Here is a 12,747-nt window from a genome sequence, read left to right on the forward strand (position 1 = left end):
CCCCTCCCCCACCTGTAACTTCTGCTTAAATCATTCACCAGTACAGCTTTAGATGACAATGATCTGATGTTTAACTGTCCACATTTAATTCTATTTTGTTGTGGTATTTCAACATGTTTTTTTTTTTTAAGTGGTTGGGGGTCAGGAATACATTTGACTATGGTCGCTGGTGTTTCCCGGCTAACAGGAGCTACCTCTGGTCGGTCCGCACTGGCTACTGGGGGCTGACTAACTACAGCAGCTAATGATTGATTTCCACATTCACTAAGCCTCGCCTCTAATGCTACAAATAAACTACATTTATTACATGTACCATTATCACTAAAGGAGGCAAAGAAATAGCTAAACATTTGACACACCGAGCAGGAGAGTGAGAGGGAGAGAGAGAAGCCATTGCTAGCTACTAAGCTAAAGAACGGTAGCTAGCAAAAATCAATAGCGTGTTGATTCGTAGAGAAGGTTTCAGTCGTAGTCATCTGGACACTGTTTTCAGAATCAAGACGTTTCGGCTCCCATCCGGAAGTCATTCTCAATTGTGGAATCACACAATCACACTCACAATTGAGAATGACTTCCGGATGGGAGCCAAACGTCTTGATTCTGAAAAACAGTGTCCAGATGACTACGACTGAAACCTTCTCTACGATAGAACACTCCTGGACGAATGAGGGACTACACCGTCTTAGCGTGTTGATTAAATATTAACCCCCCCCACGATCCTCCCTCCCTCCGGAAGTGCGTGGCGTTATGCGTGGACCAATGAGCGTGAAGCAGGCGTGGTTAGCAGGAGCCAATGAGCATGAAGCACGCGTGGTGAGCAGGAGCGAATGGGAGTAAAGTAGGCGTGGGAATGAAAAAAACCCTGTAAATGAAATAATATGATTAAATAATTCATATCCGTTGATGAATGTCAACATGCAGCATTCCTTACAACCCCTGTGCACACTGTGATCTGCATGAGTAGCATCTCTTGCAGCTCCTGTGCAGATTGAGGAATGAGGGTATCAGATTTCCTCTGTAATACCATCACCCCTAAAGGTCAGCCATCTGTGAAGGCAGTTTGAAATTGGCTTGTGAAACTCCTCATACAATGTAAATATAGCCATAAAGATGTCCAATGGTGTTTCTCAATCGTCAAAACATCCTGTATCCCACTAAAAGTTTGCTGCTCTTTCTAAAGATTCCTTGCTGCTCAATCATCTGTGAAGGCAATTGAAATTGGCGTGTGAAACTCCTCATTCAATGTAAATATAACCATAAAGATGGTCTATGGTGTTTCTCAATCGTCAAAACATCCTGTATTCCTCTAAAAGTCTGCTGCTCAATCATCTGTGAAGGCAGTTTGAAATTGGCGTGTGAAACTCCTCATACAATGTAAATATAACCATAAAGATGTCCATGGCGTTTGTTGCTCTTCTTGAAGCAGACTGTGTGAAGCCAGACAGTGTAAAGACAGAGTGTGGCTTTATGATATGCTGAATGCATGTCATCCGGACAACACTTTTATACACACTTGGTACAAAATAAGGGTAAATTCTGGAATCTGGAGGCCTTTACTCAGTCTTATATTGAAAAAGATTATACTTTAAAGTTTCACAATATCATAAGCGAAAATTACAATTAGAGTCTTTAACACAGAGCCTGATGTCAAATGTACTTGAAGTTTCTGTGTGAAGCTCCGTGTGTGAGATCTGTATAATAAATGATGAGAAAAATAAGTAAAAGAAATAAGTTAAATCATAAGTTAAATCTCAGAGGCTAATCTCTGTACCAAATACACTCCAAACACACACACACACACATAGAGGAGCCAGAGAAGGTCAAGAGGTAAACCCTTGTTTGTTGACAAATATCAAAGTGAGACGCAGAGAGCAGGAAAACTTCAGCAAGCAACCTCAAGCAACCGGTAAATTACCAATATCTTTAAAATTATATTTCATGTGTTTAAACCTTTAGGCAGAAACATAGGGAGTTTTTTCATTCTTTGCAGTGACTCCAAACGGAGGGCTGAACCTTAGAGCAGAGGAGTCTGGTAAGTACAGGTCTGTTGTGTATTTTTAATACAGAAATATCATATATGTCATCAACTGACACCTCAACATCCGAGACCTCATCTGATACTGACTCCTCATCTGTGTTTTCAGAGGATGTGGTATTACCCGGTGAGTTGCTACATTTTTTTTTTACCTAAAACTTAGACGGTGTAGTCCCTCATTCGTCCAGGAGTGTTCTATCGTAGAAAAGGTTTCAGTCGTAGTCATCTGGACACTGTTTTCAGAATCAAGACGTTTCGGCTCCCATCCGGAAGTCATTCTCAATTGTGAAAAAATTGGACGGGAACTGGAAATTTAAACTACTCTGAGTTACATAAGCCCTGCCCTCAGGAAGGAATCTGCCTGAGTATCTGTAAATAGCTAGTTTCACCTGAAACTGACCTAATAGTTTCAAGATGGCCCAGTAATCAGTAATCAGGCCTATTGTTCTCTGGCTGCATCTACTTCATCACTGCTAAGTGCCTGATTAGCATGTGATAGGCGTGACCAAGGTGATAATACACTCTGATAGACTTTGGGCAGATTAAATCTCAGACCACCATTTCTGTTCAAAGAGGGTTCTCTTTCTTCACAAAAATGGCTTCCTTGACGCGCCCGTTCAAACCAACTCTTCTCTCTACTAAGAATCTTCACCTCGCTGTCTTCAAATGTGTGGTTTGTAGCTTTTAAATGCAAATGCACGGCGCTCTGTAATCCTGAGTTAGCGTGTCGTCTGTGCTGATAAAGTCTTTTGTGAAGTGGCTGTTTGGTTTCGCCTATGTACCGTTCTTTGCAGTTTTCCTCACTGCACTGAATGGAGTAGACAACATTGCTCTGTTTCTGTGTGGGTAACCTGTCCTTAGGGTGAACGAGTTTCTGTCTTAAAGTGTTGCCTGGTTTAAAGAAGACAGGAACATCGTGCTGTCTAAAGATCCTTTGTAGTTTTTCAGACAGTCCAGACACATAAGGAATGGAGACACCGTTCCTTCTTGGTTCAGTTACACTTTTGTCCTGTTTTTGGCTCTTTTAACTTTGTTGATAGCCCAAGTAGGATAACCACAGGCTGAGAGTGCATTCTGGACATGCCTTTCCTCTTTCTTCTTACCCTCTGAGCCTGTGGGCACTTCTTTGGCTCTGTGCTGTAATGTCCGGATTACACCCAGCTTGTGCTGTAGTGGATGGTGTGAGTCAAAGAGCAGGTATTGATCCGTATGTGTTGGTTTCCTGTACACTTCTATCTGGAGCTTTCCGTCCTCTCCTCTGAGAGTAGAACAATCAAGAAAGGCCAAGCGGTTCTCTTTTGCATCCTCACACGTGAACTTGATGTTGGGGTCCACCGTATTAATATGCTCTGAGAACGCTTCCAAGTCTTGTTTCTTGATTTTCACAAAGGTGTCATCCACGTAACGGTACCAATGACTTGGTGGTGTGCCCGGGAACGAGGATAATGCCTTCTTCTCAAACTGTTCCATGTACAGGTTGGCCACAATGGGAGAGACCGGAGAGCCCATAGCACAACCGTGAATCTGTCTGTAGAAGTGTCCCCGAATTGGAAGTAGGTTGTGTTGAGACAGATGTCTAATAGTTTACATATGTGTTCAGGTGTAAGCTTGGTCCTTTGCTGCAAGGTGGAGTCCTCCTGCAGTCTTCTCATCACCGCTGACACTGCTTCTGAGGTTGGGATGCAAGTGAACAAGGACACTACATCATAAGAAACCATAACGTCATCTGGGTCCAACTGGAGATGTTTCACTTTGTCCACAAATTTCTGTGTGTTTTCCACATGATGTACTGTGTTCCCCACCAACGGAGCCAAGATTGTAGTCAAATGTTTGGCTATGTTGTATGTGATGGAATCTGTGCTGCACACGATGGGTCTGAGTGGAACATTCTCTTTGTGAATTTTGGGAAGGCCATAGATGCATGGAATGGCTTCCCCAGGGTATAGTCTGTAGTACAGAGGCCTGTCTATCACCTCCTCCTTCTCAAGCTTCTGTAGACAGTCTATAACCTTCTTCTTGTAGCCATTGGTTGGATCTCTTTTAAGTTTTTGATATGTGGTTGTGTCTTCAAGAAGGTTGTTGACCTTGGTTTCATAATCGGCTGTGTTCAGAATCACAGTGCAGCGACCCTTGTCTGCTGGTAGAATGTTTATGCTGTGATCCTTCTGCAGTGCTGAGAGTGCCCTCCTCTCTTCGGATGTAATGTTGGAAGGAGGTGGTTTGGCACTCTTTAATGTTGCAGTGACACGTAGCCTCAGGTCTGCAGCCTCTGCTTCAGTCAGTAGAGAGTGATGGACTTTACACAGGTAGCACAGGGTGCACAACATAGGAAGAGCAAGGAGCGGCAAATTAAGAAATTTAACATCCTTTTGAATAAGAAGAATCTAGGAAAGGACCAGCACAACAGGAGATCAGGGACTGAACAAAGTGAGACATGTATTAACAGAAACAATTGGATCAAAAACTTATCAGACCGCATCCTGACACAGGCAGAAAAGATGTGCTCTCCAAAGGGCTCAACTTTTCAGTTACATCCAACCACATCCCTACAGTGGACTACATCACAGCCACCGAAACAGCCATTAGGAAGAACAAGATGACTGAAGCAGAGGCTGCAGACCTGAGGCTACGTGTCACTGCAACATTAAAGAGTGCCAAACCACCTCCTTCCAACATTACATCCGAAGAGAGGAGGGCACTCTCAGCACTGCAGAAGGATCACAGCATAAACATTCTACCAGCAGACAAGGGTCGCTGCACTGTGATTCTGAACACAGCCGATTATGAAACCAAGGTCAACAACCTTCTTGAAGACACAACCACATATCAAAAACTTAAAAGAGATCCAACCAATGGCTACAAGAAGAAGGTTATAGACTGTCTACAGAAGCTTGAGAAGGAGGAGGTGATAGACAGGCCTCTGTACTACAGACTATACCCTGGGAAGCCATTCCATGCATCTATGGCCTTCCCAAAATTCACAAAGAGAATGTTCCACTCAGACCCATCGTGTGCAGCACAGATTCCATCACATACAACATAGCCAAACATTTGACTACAATCTTGGCTCCGTTGGTGGGGAACACAGTACATCATGTGGAAAACACACAGAAATTTGTGGACAAAGTGAAACATCTCCAGTTGGACCCAGATGACGTTATGGTTTCTTATGATGTAGTGTCCTTGTTCACTTGCATCCCAACCTCAGAAGCAGTGTCAGCGGTGATGAGAAGACTGCAGGAGGACTCCACCTTGCAGCAAAGGACCAAGCTTACACCTGAACACATATGTAAACTATTAGACATCTGTCTCAACACAACCTACTTCCAATTCGGGGACACTTCTACAGACAGATTCACGGTTGTGCTATGGGCTCTCCGGTCTCTCCCATTGTGGCCAACCTGTACATGGAACAGTTTGAGAAGAAGGCATTATCCTCGTTCCCGGGCACACCACCAAGTCATTGGTACCGTTACGTGGATGACACCTTTGTGAAAATCAAGAAACAAGACTTGGAAGCGTTCTCAGAGCATATTAATACGGTGGACCCCAACATCAAGTTCACGTGTGAGGATGCAAAAGAGAACCGCTTGGCCTTTCTTGATTGTTCTACTCTCAGAGGAGAGGACGGAAAGCTCCAGATAGAAGTGTACAGGAAACCAACACATACGGATCAATACCTGCTCTTTGACTCACACCATCCACTACAGCACAAGCTGGGTGTAATCCGGACATTACAGCACAGAGCCAAAGAAGTGCCCACAGGCTCAGAGGGTAAGAAGAAAGAGGAAAGGCATGTCCAGAATGCACTCTCAGCCTGTGGTTATCCTACTTGGGCTATCAACAAAGTTAAAAGAGCCAAAAACAGGACAAAAGTGTAACTGAACCAAGAAGGAACGGTGTCTCCATTCCTTATGTGTCTGGACTGTCTGAAAAACTACAAAGGATCTTTAGACAGCACGATGTTCCTGTCTTCTTTAAACCAGGCAACACTTTAAGACAGAAACTCGTTCACCCTAAGGACAGGTTACCCACACAGAAACAGAGCAATGTTGTCTACTCCATTCAGTGCAGTGAGGAAAACTGCAAAGAACGGTACATAGGCGAAACCAAACAGCCACTTCACAAAAGACTTTATCAGCACAGACGACACGCTAACTCAGGATTACAGAGCGCCGTGCATTTGCATTTAAAAGCTACAAACCACACATTTGAAGACAGCGAGGTGAAGATTCTTAGTAGAGAGAAGAGTTGGTTTGAACGGGCGTCAAGGAAGCCATTTTTGTGAAGAAAGAGAACCCTCTTTGAACAGAAATGGTGGTCTGAGATTTAATCTGCCCAAAGTCTATCAGAGTGTATTATCACCTTGGTCACGCCTATCACATGCTAATCAGGCACTTAGCAGTGATGAAGTAGATGCAGCCAGAGAACAATAGGCCTGATTACTGATTACTGGGCCATCTTGAAACTATTAGGTCAGTTTCAGGTGAAACTAGCTATTTACAGATACTCAGGCAGATTCCTTCCTGAGGGCAGGGCTTATGTAACTCAGAGTAGTTTAAATTTCCAGTTCCCGTCCAATTTTTTCACAATTGAGAATGACTTCCGGATGGGAGCCGAAACGTCTTGATTCTGAAAACAGTGTCCAGATGACTACGACTGAAACCTTTTCTACGATACCTAAAACTTACACACAATATTTATCAAAAACTTTTTTTTCTAATGCTAGATCTGTGGGGCGGTTTGGACCAATATTTCCAAGAAGGGCTATCGCCATCATCACAGCCACAGGATGACACAACCAGGCATGCCTCAGACGGTCAAAACATTAAACATTCTCTAGAGACTGTCTGGTTAACCGGAGGAGATCCGGGGGATGTGATACCGCATCAAAATTTTGAAGAACAACCGCCATTTCACCGGGAGCCTGTCTCAACCACTAACCAACCGCTGATGGTTGTGGAGAGGTCTAGGCCTCAACCAATGGACAGAGATCCAGGATTCTCATCGGGTCACAACCACAGGAGAACCAGTTCCAGTTCTGAGAATCCACACCTGAGATCCCGCAGGGCTTCCAGCGAAGGATTTCCATCGGCACGCTGTAAGTCTATTTGCTTTTTAAATTGTTTTACAGTGCATTGTGAGATGATTCAAACACGCCGTATAAATGCAATAATTACCCAGCAGGGAACACAATGTACCTTCCTTTTCTCTCATTTTACATCATAAGCAAACACGGAAGGTTTTGTATATGTGAAATTAAATAGGTTGTGCTTTCAAATGTAATTTTTTACAAAGCTGAGTCTCATAAGGTATATTTGACCGTGTGCTGTTATAAGCTGTTATTGGCATTGGTTTGAGTTATATCTCTTCAGTGTTTATATATATATATAGAGAGAGATATAGAGAAGGTTTTGTATGTGTGAAATTAAATAGGTTGTGCTTTAAAATGTAATTTTCTACAAAGATGAGTCTTATAAGGTATATTTGACTGTCTGTTGTTATAAGCTATTATTATCTTGGTGTTTTGTAATATAGGAATAAGCTGCCATAAATATTAAATTCTAGGTTTTTTGCATTTCTAATTCTTAAAGTAAAAACAGCTGTTTTTGGTCCTTACCCTTGTCTTGACAACAAGTTGTGACACACACACACACACACACACACACACACACACACACACACACACATGTGGTCTGGCTGTCTGTTTACATACCAACCTTATGGGGACAGTTGTGTTCATGAGGACAGTTGTGTTTATGAGGTCTGTCCCTTTATGAAGTTAATGATGAATTTATGAATTTTCTTTTTGTTTCTCTCTTTCTTTTTTGTCTCCAGCAAACAGACCCAGGTCCAGACCATCCAGGTGCCCTCAGTGTTGCAGAACTACACGCCAGCAATTGGATCTGATGTCTAGAGCCTTTTGGCTAATCTGTCAGAAATTAGGTGTACACAGTGACAATTTGTAAACTGTTTCAGTCTGTGATTTTTATCATCTGGATAAATTGCAATGATGTTGATTTAAGGTTTTTAAAAGTGTTTGATTTTTATTAGGTCATGGATCAACACACACGAGGAACTATTGAATTGTTAGAGAGTTTAGCAGACTCAGTAGCACACAGTCTTCAGAATGAGTCAGGTTTCCAAAACGATTGAACTGAAATGATTTGAATGAAAACGACACAGCCACTACATCTAACAGCTCTGAACAGCCGGTAGATCCTCTCCTTGCTTTAAATCAAGCTCTCACTAACCTTGAACAGTTAGAGAATGAATCATCACCAGACGAGACTATCAGAATAAATAATGTCCAAGTCCCGCTTTATCAGACCCTCAGACACCCACAAACCATATCAATCTCAGCATACCCAGTCCTCCTGTGCAGCAAGGAGGTGCTTGTATTTCACCACAACCAAGCGTTGTGTGGCGAAGCCGATTTGCAAATTATCAAATCAGACAGTTGTTAAACTTTCCACCCCCTCTTAACGCTGATGGAATAGTGGACTATGGCGTTTATTACAACACAACTTTGCAACAAGTGGATGCGTTGCTACAGCAAGCATTGGCAAACGCGACTCCTCGAGATGAGGTACAGTTAAGGCTGCAAAATCTCCATGGTAACGTCTCGGCCGTTTTATCTAATAACGAGCTCCCCAGCCTAGCCAACTTTGAAAGGCTCTTACTCCTTGTTGTGCAGTCTAACTGGGCCGTTATGGCCGATGATCAGCTAGAACTTGTCGTAGAAGTGATCCAGAACCCTAGGGGTGGGGGGCAACGAATTCTGGGGAAAATGCTAGATTGTGAAATCATTAAAAAAAAGACGTTTTCTGTACATTGTCCAGAACAGAGGGAATCAACTATGTTTTGCCATCTGTCTGGCTCATCTGCTACATCCCAATATCAGCGATAGAGAAGCCCTCGAACGCGGTAGACAGCTTCAAAATGAAGTAGGGTTAGTCGATCAGATCACAGTATCCTTTAGCGACATCGCAAAATTTGAAAACGCGTTGGACTGTAAAATTGTAGTGTTTTACAGAACTGAGGATGACAGGGCTCTCCACAAATTCTTGACAGATAGCCCAAGACGGAGTAAAACCCTGATTTTGTTTCTCTTCCAAAATCACTACTATGCGGTTAAAAATCTCAAAGCCTTTCTAGGTTCGCCTTATGTTTGTGAACACTGCTTTACAGTTTTTAACACCGTGTATGGCCATACTTGCGACGCTCGTTGCACCGTATGCTTTGACCCTGGTTGTGCACAGAGACCGTGTCAACCTGTTGTGTGTGACCAATGCAACAGAACGTGTCGCTCGCTTTTCTGTTTGACCAAACACAAAGAACCTACACAGAGATCGAGAGGTCAAACATATGCCAGCGCTTGTGACTTGTACAAAAAATGTCCCAAATGTGCAATGCTGTACTACTGTGCTATGAACGGTAATGGTAAACAACACAAGTGTCAGACTGCAAAATGTAAAATTTGCGGCGAGAAATTGATCTCTGACTCTGAGACAGAGGTTCATCAGTGCTAAATCCAAACATTACCCCCTGAAACAAAACACAATGAAAAAGAGGTGTTTTATGATTTTGAAACATACATCAACGAGAACGGTGTTCACGTTCCATTTTTAGTGTATACACGAACCTTAGATGGTAAAATATGGAGCTCTCAGGGTACAGATTGTGCCAGAGTTTCTACTGCATTTCAGACCACCTTTGTACAAAAATGCAGTGTTTATAGCACACAATGCCCGAGGTTTTGACAGCTATCTCCTTATCAAAGCCATGGTCGAACAGGGTTTAAAGCCCTCTTTGATTATGCAAGGGTCAAAAGTAATTTGTGAACAATGCGTTTAGCTAATTTTTCCGAAAGCGCTTGGTTTCAGTGATAAAATAAAGGGGTACTTTCCTCATGGTTTCAGCTCAGAGGCCCATTTGAGTTATACAGGTGAGTACTCTCCCCCTCAGTCTTACGGTATTGAGACCATGACAACGGAGCAACTAACAGACTTTTACAGTTGGTACGTGATGGTGCGGCATGGCACATTCAACTTCATGAAAGAGGCACGCCTCTATTGTCAAAATGATGTAGACATTCTTGCTGAGGGTTGCATGCTGTTCAGAAAAAGTATATCGCTGAAACCGCCATTGATCCCTTCAGCCATGCGACCATCGCGTCGGCATGCATGAAGGTGTTTCTGACAAACTTTCTACCACCAAAAACATTAGCAATCTCCTAACGCCGATATCCAGTGGTTAGAGTGGTTGTCAGACACTCATGACATCCCTATCCAACATGCTTTAAATAAGGGGGAAAAACAGCTGGGGCGGTTCTTTGTAGACGGGTATGCTGAAATCGCTGGGGTGAAATATGTCTGAGTTTCTAGGATGTTTCTATCACGGTTGTTCAATTTGCTAATAAGCGCACGACACCTGTCATAGAGTTGCAGGCGCCGTGTGAGGAGAAATTATGTGAGTTAGAAGCCGCGCACAAGGTAAAACTCATCATCATGCGTGAGCATACGTGGAGAATGTTGAAGAAATCTCATCAGGGATTGAAGGAGTTTGATCACTCAAACAATATAATGCTCCACAGCCGTTGTCACCCCACGAAACTTTGTATGGAGGGTGTACCTCTGCTATAAAGTTGAGACACGTCGCTGCGTCGAACGAGACAATCGCTTATGTAGATATGACATCTCTCTATCCTTACTGTAACACCAACTTCCTCTCGGACACCCTGAAATAATCTATAAAGATTTCCAAGAACCTCAAAGCTACTTTGGGCTAATAAGGGCAAGGGTCTACCCGAAAGGCTTCCTTCTAAGAAACACATCATTCCAAAAAAAGTTCAGAGTTGTATATGATAAGAGATGGCTGCTGAGTCTAGGACATGCCTTGCCTTTTGGTTATTGAGGAGAAAAAATGTTTTCATCCGAAGAAATTGACTTTGACCCCAGACTGAAAATGCCTTTTTCTTGTCTTGTCACAGGACCAAGAAGCTGTGGCAAGACTTATTTTGTAAAGTCTGTTTTGGAAAAGTGTAATCATGTGATGGATATACTGCCTGATAACATTGTGTGGATTTTTACATCGTTTCAACCGTTGCTGAACTGCAAAAGAAGAATAAAAAGATTAAATTTGTTGAGGGCCTGCCTCCTTCTTTTGATGAACCGTTTCCCTCTGACCAAAATCATTTGATTATTTTGGACGATGTCATTTTTCAGGCCTCTGACCATCCTGATGTAGTCAAAATTTTTACACAATACAGACATCACAAGAACATGTCCGTCATGATGCTGACTCAAAATCTTTTAAGGTAAACACAGCCGCACCATCAGTTTAAACAGTAATTATCTGGTACTGTTTAAAAACCCTCGAGACAGATTACAGATGAATATATTGGCTCAACAAATGTTTCCCGGACGAAAAGCCTTTTTATTATAAAGTTTTGAAGATGCTACCAAAGATCCTCACGGGCATTTAATCATCGATCTCACACCCGGCTGTCCAGAACAATACAGACTAAGGATGGGTATACTCCCCCATCAGTGACCCGTCGTCTATCTACCTAAATCCAAGTCCTGATCCAGCACGTCGGCGCGTTTAAAAAGATATGCGCCTTTACTACACGCTTTATGTCACGCCACACCTCGGAAACGTAATGCAACCGCAAGGGGGCAAATGCTGCCACAAGGGGGCACAAGCCAGTGTCTTCTTGTGCCAGTCCCAAGTCTGGATAAATGCAGAGGGTTGTGTCAGGAAGGGCATCCGACGTAAAACACATGCCAAATTAAAAATGCGAATCGTGAAAATGTCTTCCATACCGGATCTGTCAGGGCCCAGGTTAACAACGACCGCCACCGGTGCCGTTGACCTAAAGGGTACCGGTGGAAATTGGACTACTGTTGGTCAAAGACGAAGAAGGAGAGGAGGAAGGTGTGTTAGTAGGCAGAGAGAGAAGAGGAAAGCTAAGAATGTAGGACTGACAATAGGGACTTTGAATGTTGGGACTATGACAGGGAAGGCTAGAGAGTTGATTGACATGATGCAGAGAAGGAATGTGGACATACTGTGTGTCCAGGAGACCAGGTGGAAAGGTAGCAAGGTTAGAAGCTTAGGAGCAGGGTTCAAGTTGTTCTACCATGGGTCAGATTGGAAGAGAAACGGAGTTTATCGTGAAAGAGGAGTTTGTGAGGAATGTTCTAGAGGTGAAAAGAGTATCAGACAGGTTGATGAGTTTGAAGCTGGAAATTGAAGGGGTGATGTTCAATGTTGTGAGTGGTTATGCCCCACAGGTTGGATGTGAGTTAGAAGAGAAGGAGAAATTCTGGAGTGAGTTAGATGAAGTGATGCAGAGCATCCCCAGAGGTGAGAGAGTGGTGATTGGTGCAGATTTCAATGGGCATGTAGGTGAAGTGAACAGAGGTGATGAGAATGTGATGGGCAGGTTTGGTCTTCAGGACAGGAACGCAGAAGGACAGATGGTGGTAGACTTTGCAAAGAGGATGGAAATGGCTGTAGCGAACACTTTCTTCCAGAAGAGGCGGGAACATAGGGTGACATATAAGAGCAGAGGTAGAAGCACTCAGGTGGACTACATCTTGTGTGTGTAATCTGAAAGAGACCAGTGACTGTAAAGTAGTGGTAGGGGAGAGTGTAGCCAGACAATACAGGATGGTAGTGTGTAAAATGACTCTGGTGGTGAGGAA

Source organism: Siniperca chuatsi, linkage group LG6 (genome assembly GCF_020085105.1).
Source record: "Siniperca chuatsi isolate FFG_IHB_CAS linkage group LG6, ASM2008510v1, whole genome shotgun sequence".
NCBI lineage: Eukaryota > Metazoa > Chordata > Actinopteri > Centrarchiformes > Sinipercidae > Siniperca > Siniperca chuatsi.